The sequence below is a fragment of the Symphodus melops genome (genome assembly GCF_947650265.1).
Source record: "Symphodus melops genome assembly, chromosome: 20".
NCBI lineage: Eukaryota > Metazoa > Chordata > Actinopteri > Labriformes > Labridae > Symphodus > Symphodus melops.
Genome location: NC_136710.1, coordinates 18,746,927 through 18,758,442, shown reverse-complemented (window position 1 = coordinate 18,758,442; position 11,516 = coordinate 18,746,927). Strand labels below are relative to the sequence as shown.

The 11,516-nt window shown below is 45.6% G+C and overlaps 1 protein-coding gene across 2 annotated transcripts in view; it reads left to right on the top strand.

The window, feature by feature from the left end:
• The window catches only part of LOC306841228 (equilibrative nucleoside transporter 2-like), a 112,389-nt gene that overhangs the window by 18,581 nt on the left and 82,292 nt on the right, over nucleotides 1–11,516 (top strand). The window lies entirely within an intron of this gene.

Genomic DNA, 11,516 nt, shown 5'->3' with positions numbered 1-11,516 from the left:
ACTTCTTATATTACTACAACTTTGGTGTTACCATTACCTGTACTATTTATAGCCCCACTAATCCTCAAGCACCACTGTAACGTGAACCAGCTAACTCTCCCTGACTCTCAAAGTCTCTTGGTTGCCAATAACCACAAAGTGTGTGTCTGTAAGTTGGGGGATGGTGCGTATTATTGAGCCTGACACCTGCCCCCCATGCAGTCGAGGGTCTATAGAGTGGCACGCTTCATCCGCCCTTTGACCACAGGGGGTTACGACCTCTGGAACGAGATGAGTCGAGGCCTATTGACCAGCTGTTTTCACTCCGAGCTGTGTGACTAGTGTGAAGTCTGTCAATGTGCACATGAGAGAAAAAAACAAAAGAGAGAGGGAGGGTGTGTGAGGGGTTTGTACGCAGTATGAATGAGAATGAGAGTGCGCGTCCAACAGCTGATGTGTCACAAAGCCAATGTCTGTCCATTCACTACAGTTCCCAGGGTTCCCCAGGGCCAATCCGCAGGCCTATATTTAGTCCTGTTTTCAATCGGAAGTTCGAGTGCAGCAGTCGAAGGCCGCACACAAATTGACCCTCTGAAACACACGAGGTCTGATCAATGAGGAAGTTGTTTGTGGGTTTTCACCATCAATACACTGTACAGGCGCTGCAAAACAGCCCATACAGAGAATCGACTGAGAGCCACTGTACTGTAGGTTTCAGTTTATCTTTATAGTTAGATATCCAAGAGGACACGTCTGTCATTTAATTATTGATTTTTTTTATGTCATGCATGTGACTTCCATGCATGTGACTTCCTGCAGCAGGCACTTGATGAACTTCAAGAATTGGCACGTCCACATCGGCTTCATTTTTTAACAATGGAGGTTGCCGCTTGGTGAAAACCGCTGAAGGCAACACATCACGCTATTATGAATTTAAAAAGTGACGGAGGGGAGAGTAGAAAATCAGGAGAAATGATATGAAGAGGGAAACGTGCCACAGGTCAGGCTTGAAGGAATATAGCCTCCTTAAATGATGTACGGCTGAACCGCTGAGCCATCAGCACCACAACATTTTAACATTTAAAGTAAGATGTTTCATCAAGTGTAGAAGGGATAACTCATTTTTATAATGACAGTAGAAATACATCTAAAGTGATTTACAGATATATCTGAATTAATAATGATGTGGTACAATGCTTTATATCCTGGTGAACACGGAGAAATTACTGGTCAGTCCATTTGATTTGATGCTGGAAAGACTCCAAGCTGGTTTAGATGGATTTTTGTGTCCTTGTTTGAACCTCAGCTAGGAGCCGACAATAACACGCTTTGACCCAACATTCACCGATCTACATCTCAATCTGCGCCGCTCTCCGCTCGGACAGCTTTCTCATTTGCCAGCATTATTTGAGAGTCAATTTGGAGCAGATGGTACGGTTAAAAGATGCCCTGTAATCCTCTCAGGGAAGGGGGTTAAAGGGGGGCGGGGGGGGGGCGGGGGGCGGGGGGGGATATCAGGCCTGAGGGTGATTTCACTGCACGCTTGTGAAAGTAAAATGTTTCCCACAAAGCTTTACTTTTACACCTTTACAGCGAGTTCACGAGGGGTTGTGTGAGGCCGAGCTCGTCGTCAGGTGCAGGCTGGGTCGCCGAGGTAACGCATCACACGTGGCCACCTTGTTTACGGTTGTCTCTCTCTGTCCTTTCATAACCTCAAGAGCTATTTCATACAGAAAGACATTTTTCATTTTTCATGTTTTTAAGGACCAGACGAAAAAAAATCAGTCAGTAACTACGAGATGGTTCAATTAAAACATCTCTTTTCATTTGGTCTTCCTGAAACTGACCAAAAACAGTAAAAACAAAAAGTGGAAGAGCTCAGTATTTCCGAGTCCATTTGAGGAACACCTGCCAGCGAGTAACATTTGAACACAAGATAGTAAATAACGCTTCAGTACAATCAGCCTCAGCTTCCTTATGGTATCTAACTAGCTGTTCGCAGATCTGTCCCCCCCCCAGTAGATGATGTTATCACTGAATTCAGGAAGTGTATTCATCAGCAGACAGTCACATGTCAGCACTCATCACAGGAGGGCTTGATGTGTTTATATTTGTATCAAACAGCGAACCATCCTGACCCTCTCTGTTGACACACTTCCCACCACACTAATCCCATCACGGAATTTAAATTCTTGCCCTGAAAGTGACCAATCGCAGCTTGAAGCATTAGCTATAGAGACCAATCAGGGTCTCATGTGGATGAAACAAACCCCGCCCCCCCCCCCCCCCACACACAAAACAAGACCACATGACTTCTTGTTTCTTGTTCTTGGAGCTGTTTACCACCGTCTGCTCTCTGTCTGGACTCTGCACGCACGCCTGGCTGCACGCACGCACGCCTGGCTGTGCACGCTCGCTCAGACTGTTGTGACAGCGACTTGGTGTTGTTTCCTGAGATTACTGTTGTGCAATTCTTTTACTGGCTCCCATCCAGGGTACCATACCTTACCTCAGGCCATTCAGAACGATAATGACAACATGCAGAAAGTAATACACGAGCTATAGCTGCCCTCGTCTTCTCCATGTTTGATGTGTCGTAGACATGCTGTGTCTTGCAGAGAAAAAAGAGAAAAAGGGGGCGAGTGAAGCTTTGTGTTATGTTGAAGAGACACTATTATGTTCTAATTTATCATTTATAATTTATGTTCAGGAGTGGATTCATTTAGACTTTTATGGATTCCTTTGCAATTCTTCACACTGTCTGTGGTACATGGGGACAAAGTGTGTTTCCTGTTTCTGTGTTTCACATGATTCTCATATAATTCTGTAAAAATTATTTTAATTTCTGTGGCGACTGAGACTTCATACATTTTGACATTCATTTCAGACATTTTATTAAATCTGCAAGATTTCGTTGCTCTCTTCCTCTGTGATCATGAAGGAAACCTGCTGTGTTGAAGCTTCTCTGACAACAATGCAGCAGCCAGTATGTCCTCCTTCTAACTTTAGATTCTGCTCCTGAATGCTCTGGATCTGATTGGACCAGAGAAGGTAGGCGGGGCTTTGAAGGCCGTTTTGGACGCCCCTGGGTTTGCCAGATATGAGAGCAGTTATCAGGTCAACAGGTGTTGCAGCGATGGAAGCGGGCAGTGGAACTGCTTCAGATAGAAGTGATTGTACCCGAGCTAAAAAGCCTCTGCATGTTTCTAATAAGCTCCAGCAGCAGAAAGCTGCTCAAACTAGGATCAATGTTGGAGATGCTTTTGAAACATGGAGAGAGGTTAGAACGCAGAAAGCTTTACAGACCCGTGCAGATCATTTCAGGACCTCACAGCGGGAGACTCTCCCGGTCAGACAGCAAAGGCCCAGACACACCGAGGAGACAGTCCCTACTTTTTGAGGTGCGTCCGGCTCGATCGCTGAAAGTCGCCCCCCCCCCCGTCTGCCTTTTTTCAGCCCATTCGTTGACGCGGTTGGTGATTGGCTGTTCAGAGGTTTCATTTATCTCCAGCTCTCGACACAGGTTCGGTAGAGCCTGCAGCTCTGCTGCTGTAGTCTCCATGCTCTCACCCATTTAGAGCAGTTTCTTCATACTTGTCCCCTTGTCTTTGTTTTTTCCTCTAAAACACCGAGGCTGACAACACCAGCGCCATTTTCAACTTTTTACCAGACATTACTCTCTTAGATTAGGGCCTTTATTACGAGTGGTGACCTACGGCGGGGTGAACATGGTTTTCTCTTTGCTCCTCCATTTAATTGATTTTGAAATATGTCAGATTTTAGAGCCTTTAGGTGTTTTAAAAGATTTCTCTGGGTGCTAACGGTGAGGGTCAGATAAATAGTGTCTGACGGTGAAGGCCGAGATAACTCCTACGGAGTGTAAATGTCTGTGCTGACGAACTTCTGCAGCTCTGCTGACGGACGAGGACAAAGTCTCCCTGTCATGTGTTTCACCGTGCGCGTGTGTGTGTGTGTGTGTGTGTGAGTGTGTGTGTGGTGGGCGTGTTGGAGTGTGTCGATAAAGAGGAGAGGACAGAGAGCCGGCCTGTTTGCATTACAGCACGGTGCAGAGACACTGAGTTTGACTGACGTCACAGACAAGTGTCTGTAGAAGAAGGGAAATGTGGATGACATCATGCGGTCACAGTCCGTCCACAGAGAGCCTGTTATCAGCACAGAGCAGGCATGAATGTGCTCTCAATGCAAATAACTCAGCCTCTCAGCACGCTGCTAACTCGTCTGCTGTCTGCAGGCTAGGAATGACTGCTCAACAAGTTTACAAAGTGCTCCTGTTTCTCTCCTTCTGTTTGCTCCCGGTGATCAGGGGACAATTTAAGAAGACGCGCTTGAGCTTCGAGAAGAAGCAGAGACCATCGAAAGAAGATTTATCCTTTTTTTTATTTACAGAAGGAAGCTTTAGAAAACTTTCCTCGGTTAGTAGGAAACATCCAAAAATGAGCGATAAAGTGTCAAGCAGACAAATTTCTTTCAACAAATGTTTTTATTGAAGTTTTATTTATTGTTCTGTCAGGATGACTTGCATGTGTCAAACGAGCCGTCATTTATTTTATCTCATCTTTAAGTGGCGGTCTGATGATGATGGCTGCACAGAGGTAAGCGTGCAGATGAATATCTTCTCTTAAAGGGATAGGTCGTTTGTTTATATGAGCTAATATATTAGCCACCGAAGATGTTTGTCAGCTCAGGCCCTCTAATGAGGAAACCACAGTGATGAGTGCACACACAGACACTAAGAGTCGATCTATCACATCACTTTCACCTTTAAGTCCGGCACACCGACTGCACTGAGCAGCGCTGTGAGATGTGTCGCTGAAAAAACTTTTATTTTAAACGTTTATTTCAGCTGCTGAATCTTCAACTACAAATTTCCACAAACTCCGCGTCCGCCACGGTCTGGACGTAATGTTGACGAGAAAAATATGTTTTTCTTTGCCTGGAAGTTTTCTTCATGTGATGTAATATGACGCTTTTTGCATCACATGAAGAAAACTTTCAAGCAAAGAAAAACATATTTTTCTCGTCTCAGGGCAAAATGAGGGCTGGATTCACGACCATTCAACACTACTACCATGTTTCTAATGATACACAGCTTCATGTAAATGGGTGAAGTATCCCTTTAAATATCATCGGGAGTCGGTGTCTTGTGTGTTTTTTTTTAAATGGCTGGACACTGTTCTGTCCAGCGTGTCTTTAGCGTACTGCAAAAAAAAGACAGCAGTGCAAAGCGGCGCTGTGGAGCAGCAGGACAAATGTGTACGATGTGTTTAAAAAAACGATGCCGAGGTTGAGTACAGATCAGCAGAATATATCTCCTCTGTGAGTGTTGTAGCATGTAAGCTGCCACCACACCCTCGCACCAGAGTCCTGCAGGTCAGAGGTCACACAGCCGATGTCTGTTTGTTGTTTGTTTCCCATCACTGTCAGACCTCAGATCTCTGTGCACGCAGACAACACAGCAACTCTTATCTGCTACTCACACATACACAGTACACAAAGGCCCCGTGGTCGCTCATAAGTCAGGATCCAGCTGAGCAGACGGGACTTGAGAGTCTTCAGAGCAGTCGCATCCTGTCAGACAGAAACGGCCTCCGTGACACTAAAGTCAAAGGAATGTGTGGTATGAAAGAAACTCCCTGCTATGTTTAATCCCTGATGACTGTTTGTCAATCTCACTCCTGAAGCTCCGGTCCACACACGCCGTCAACAGGTCCGTCTTGGTTGACAGGTTTTTTTTAGGACAATTAAACAATTATAAACATGTTTTGTAATGTTTCCTTTATGAATACGTTACCAACACACAAGTTATTCCAGTCGTGTGTCAGAATAAAGAATGAGTCAGCGTCTATTTGTGGTGCAGTCAGACGTCTCACATGGCTTCGACTGCTGACATTTAAAGACACATCATTCATTTTATCAGCCTATAAAACTAAATCAGATTACCCATGAGATCATAAAGTTGGTTTCATTCTGAGTTTAATGGTTTGAAGGATTACATGACGAGCACATGCCATCAGCTGTTTAAAAAGTTTGATCTTGATCAGAATTAACTCGACGTGAAGTGAAGATTTGAACTTCGAACTTTTGTGAAAGAAATGATTATAATGAAGCTTAGCGAAAGTTCAGTAAGGAAGACTTTAAGTGATCCACAATCAGGTTTCTCAGTCACTCTTTTCACGCTGTCATTTTCGAGCTGTCAGTTTGGGCCGTCCGTGGGTTAATCAGCTGTTCTGTCACCGGACCTCATCTAACCAATGGCGCAGCGTTCCTCCTTCGTTTTCGGCCTATCATCGTTCAGCTCTCCTTTTAAATATGATCCTTTTTCTTCCCTAGTTCTTTCAAGCTGGCTTCGTGCGCCCCTCCACCTCCCCATCACCGCCATCTTCAGAAGCAGAGTCAACTCCCATCAATTCTTCTCCAACTCGGTCTCATCAAATCATCAGTCCTCCACCACCAGGGTCTGGACTCCATGGGGGGGATCTATCCTAATGACGAGCAGGACTTCATCACTAAATCGCATCTTCCACCCCATAGAGTCCAAGCGCCAAAACATTCTGTCAAATCTCATTCTGTCAATCACTTTTTCACTGTAATAAATTCATTCTTAATATCACTTGTCTCTCCTGATTGAAATACTCAGATCCTCCATCAGATCCTCCGTACTGCTCCACGCCGATCGCTAGTAATCGTAGCTGGGAAAACCAAAGTGGAAAACCACATCACTATTCTCAGCAGCCTCCAAAGCAAAAACAGGCACCACGACACCGGCGTTTTGGCGTGGGCGTGGTCAGACCGGTGGATCTGACAGCCCTGCTGGGCGTGCCACGATCTGGCGGCTGACACGTCACACGCTGTCAGTGAGACACTCTGAAGAAGGCGAGAGACATTCGCAGAAAGTGTCAGGTGAAGAGCTACATCTCCTCTAATACTTTGAGTCTGAAAAAAGAAACAAAAACACTTTAATAATTGAAGACATGATGAACGTTTTTGAGTTAAAAACACCACCTGCGATGCAAATTCTGATTTTTAGAGACTCATGACGAGGCTCTGAGTCCAGAATGATTAAATCATGGTCTAAGATGCTGTACTGATCAAGGACCAAGGAGGAGGACCGTCCTACTCGAGCGCTGATGGTGGTGGAAGTGATGCACTAACTTTGATAAAGATATTCTGTTCTACTTCTGCAGATACTTTCAAGTTGACGAAATCTGCATTTTACCCATTCTTCAAATGGGACTATGGACCAAACTGTAGGCTGAAAACTAAATTAAAAAAGAACAAAGTGTATTTGTTCGAGCGGCGACCACGAAGCTGGAAAAAGAAGACGTGCAGAAAACTGTCCCACCTGAGGCGGACTGCAACAGCCAACGGATCCCCATGAAGTGCCACAGTAAAATGTCAATGTTTACAGCCGAACTAAACATGCTCACCGCTAAAGGCCAGCCTCAGCCTGTTTGTAGATTGTTTAAAGGTCAGGAGGAGATTGTGTTTCCAATATGGTGACCGTTGGGTAACATTTACCCGCTGCTTAAAGATGAAAACATCCTGACATCATCGCGGGTTTCTCATTCCTAATCTTAATCTGAAAGGCGTGTTTTAACCAGATTTTGACCAATAACTTGAAAACGAATGTGTCAGGTACCGTGTCGTGAACCTCCTTCAGTGTCTTTGTGAAAGCGTCAGAAACGGCCCCGGGTACCAGAAACAAAGAGCGTCAGTGTGTTCATGGTCACCCTGCCTGCTCATATGACCAGAGATGTGTGTGTTCATAACGTGCTCTTCCTTCCTCACGAGGACCGAGCTGAGCCGTGAACCTCCGAACACACAAACACATCCCCATCTATGACTCTGACTGAGTTCGTACCGTGAGTTTACTCAATGCTTAACGAGATTTGCTTCAATAAAATTGATCAACGGCGTGATCATGCAACGCAAATATTTATTCCCTGTTTGGCGCGTGCACAGTTTAAGTGAGGGGGCGTGGTTTCGATCACACTGGCAATCTGTACCGTGCCCCAATGGCAAGCCCCCCCACCCCCCCGCGCTACGCCATTTCCCAACCGGCCAGCTACGTATTTAGGATCCACGTTGGTGTGTACGGATAAGTGCTGTTGCCTCAAGGCAAAAGGTTCCTGGTTCAAAACCCTGTTTGGTGAGCCGTGAGGTTTGTAGAGCGACACCCGGTGTAGTCCTCATCCCTGAAATCCTCCTCTGAGGACAGACATTTTTATTTATTGTACTGTGTTTTTATAAATGCGGGTGTTATTTGGCATACATGTCCGACTCATGCATGGGTTGGAAACAGGAAGTCCTAAAGTGCAGCAACATTGTAAGACCCAACAGTAAAAACAGTAACCTCCTTAACCCCATCACCCTTTTACTTCTTTCCTCCCACCTTTATCTCCTGACTCCAGAGCCACATCCTCCTCCTCATAATCCTTGTAAGCCGCCATAATGCCCCCGAACTGAGAGGGAGAGAGAGAGAGAGAGACGACCTTGCAAGGCGATTACAGAGCAAACACGTTTCACAACCAGCTCTGAGAGGAGGAGGCCTTGAACTCGGCCTGCAGACACTACAGTATCAACTACAGTAAAACACAGAAGAGAGGTCATTAACACATATAGAGCCGCTCTCTGTCATCTCTGCACCTGTTGAACTGTCTTTAAAAAAAGAGTGCTCGCTGCAGCCACTAGGGGGCAGCATAGTCGTTCTAATATTGCATAACTGACCCTGCTGGAGAAAGTGTGTCACTGGACCACCGCTCCCTGCTGGTGAGCTAATAAAGAGTGTTGACCTGACCTGAAGACAGAAAGTATCACAGAGGTGGATTAAGGAGCCGCTTGGATTAGCAAACAAGGAGCTTCTTCAAGTTTCCACTCCAGTCTAAATCCCTCTGTTTGCTGTTGTGATGCTGTCATTTAACAACAGAGAGAGATTTAATACGTTTATGAGTCATGAAACCATGACACTGTCAGATGCATAAAAAAAAAGTTGGTGCATTATAATGGTGGGTCTCCTTCACAGAGTGGAGGTTCTGGAGCGTTCAAACTGTCACTGAGGTGTCGTGAACTCGTGATTCTCTTCTTTATTTACTTTCTTGACATGTGATGAATGATTGCAGGTTCAATCCCGTTTGTACACGTCAGGGTGATGGATAGCCGTGACCGTGCGAAACCAAGCCCGCTCCTATGAATATCCAGAGGCTACTCAAAGCCCTTTTACACAGATCACACCCATTCACACCCACGGCTGGTTATATGGCCCATCTAGTAACTAATTCCATTCACGCCACATTCATACGCCCCTGACGCAGCAGGGGTTTAGTTTAGCTCGCAGGAGCTGGGGATCGAACCCTCGACCTTCCGATTGAGGGACTACGACTCTACCAAGCCGCCCATAAATGTACCTCCCTAAGGGGGGCCCATCTGACAGCGCTCCCTCTCCCTTGAAAACCAACATTTGTCAATGACAGTCAGTGACGGCGAATGAAGAGGAGTTTTCTGTGTGGAAGTGGAAAAAAAGAAAGGAAGAGGAGTAGGACACTGGCCGACATTATGGTGATGAACACTTGCTGGACGGGCCCCATAAGGAATTTTTTTCCAGGAGCCCCAGCAGACCTTAGATTTGCCACTGCAGATATCATCCCATTTAATGTCACTAATTCAAATCAAACGTCTCCGGCAAGTTCAACCGAGAGGAAATCATAAGAAAAGGGAAACTATGTCAATAAATGTGAAGGAGTAAATGTAAAAAAACAAAGTAGGCTCCTAGAAATGAGACAAAACTCTCCTAAGAAACGATCCACCTGCTGGCGTAAAAATCCTTTAAAAACAATCACTATGAATTATTAGACAAAAACACCTGATCAATGTCAGTCATCCCAAACCTGACAGCAGCTTCATGTTTTTTAAATCTTAAATTTAATGTTCAGCATTCAAGTTCTCCACTAAAGACATCACATGAGGGGGCTTGGCTGGCAATAGACGGGTCATTTTAATTCTCTTTAAATACTGTACATTGGAGCTGGACTTGCAGCTTGGGCGCCCCCTAGTGGCTGCTGGGACACGTAGTCCGTTTACAGAAAGAAACAGCTCTGGTGTTGGAAAAGGAGAGAGCAGGAGAGGACGTGCAGCAAAGTGCAGAGGACGACATCCTGCATGACGGGGCACAACCTGGCTGCCAACCAGAAGTTTGAGTTTTAATTACATACTTGCAAATTGGTAAAGAAGAAATACAAACACAACCTGACTACCGATTGTAAATAACCAAAGCAAACAACCAGTGAACAGCGCCTTTAAACCCGAGTGAAACCAAACCGTCATGCACGTATGTGTGCACCTCAAACCGGACACAAACAGGTTCAGCGTGAACTGAACAAAACAGCACATTGAGTTTGCATCAGATCCTTTGACAAACACTTGGCAGGTCAAGCTCTATGAAGGTGTGTCGACAGACAGGTGCTCTCCTCTCATTGGTTGATATTTGAGGCTGCACACCAATTCCCCCCCCCCCCCCCACCTCCCCTCCCCTCCCCCCCTTACCCAGAAGGCATCACATGCACAATCGATCTCGAGTGGATGATGTCATGCCTGGGAATGCACCACACCCTATACACACATGTACACATATGTACACACATGTACACACACACACACACACACACACACACACACACACTCCAAAAGAGAAGTCGATCACACACTCAGGAGAGGGCAGTAACACCTGCTCTTTGTGTGTCCTGAGATAGTTGGCACTATATTCAGGTAAATAAAAGTGAGTTTTGTTGTTCTGATGTTGTGCACACTGCAGAGCTTTGAAAGTCCCCCATCCGTCACCTTTCAGTCCTTGTTGTCTTTCTGTCTATTGTCTTCAGAAGTTAGAAAGCGCCGCTGACCGCGGAGATGTCTGCACCGAGCTGTTTGTGAAGTGGCTCATACTGTTGCATCAGAGACAAAGCCGCGGCTTTGACCACTCGCTTGAGACTTTGCAGGTTCCCTCTTCTCTCCTCTGCGTGCTGCACGCCTCTAAGCAAACATCTTTCTCTCTTTATTAAATAAGAAAAACTGAGTAGACGCCTGCTGTCCGACTGACCGTTCTCAGAACTCCGAGAAGACTGCGTCTCTTCACATGCAGGCCCCTTCATGTCCTCGTTAAACAGGAAGTGGAGTAATCGTTCTAGCATGATCGAGGTAATCTCGCAACCTGCAAAACTTTTTCCACCTTCTCAGCAGCAACCACATGAGACGTCCTTCAATCGAGCTGTTAAATCTATTTATAGTCCTGTTTGTTTGATGTGTCTCTGAAGCTCTTTTCTTCTCAACACGTTTGATTATTTAAATTCCTATTCTTCTTCTACATGCTAATTCACTCTGAGTCACGTCCATCTGCAGTTCATTTATGTGCTCTCTGTTTTTTTTTTGTAATCATGTTTTTGTGTTGCACAAATATTGTCACCCATTCCCTCCGTCGCTCCACGGCTGGATTATTGCTTCACCTGCGGCGGGCGAGTCCCGGAGCA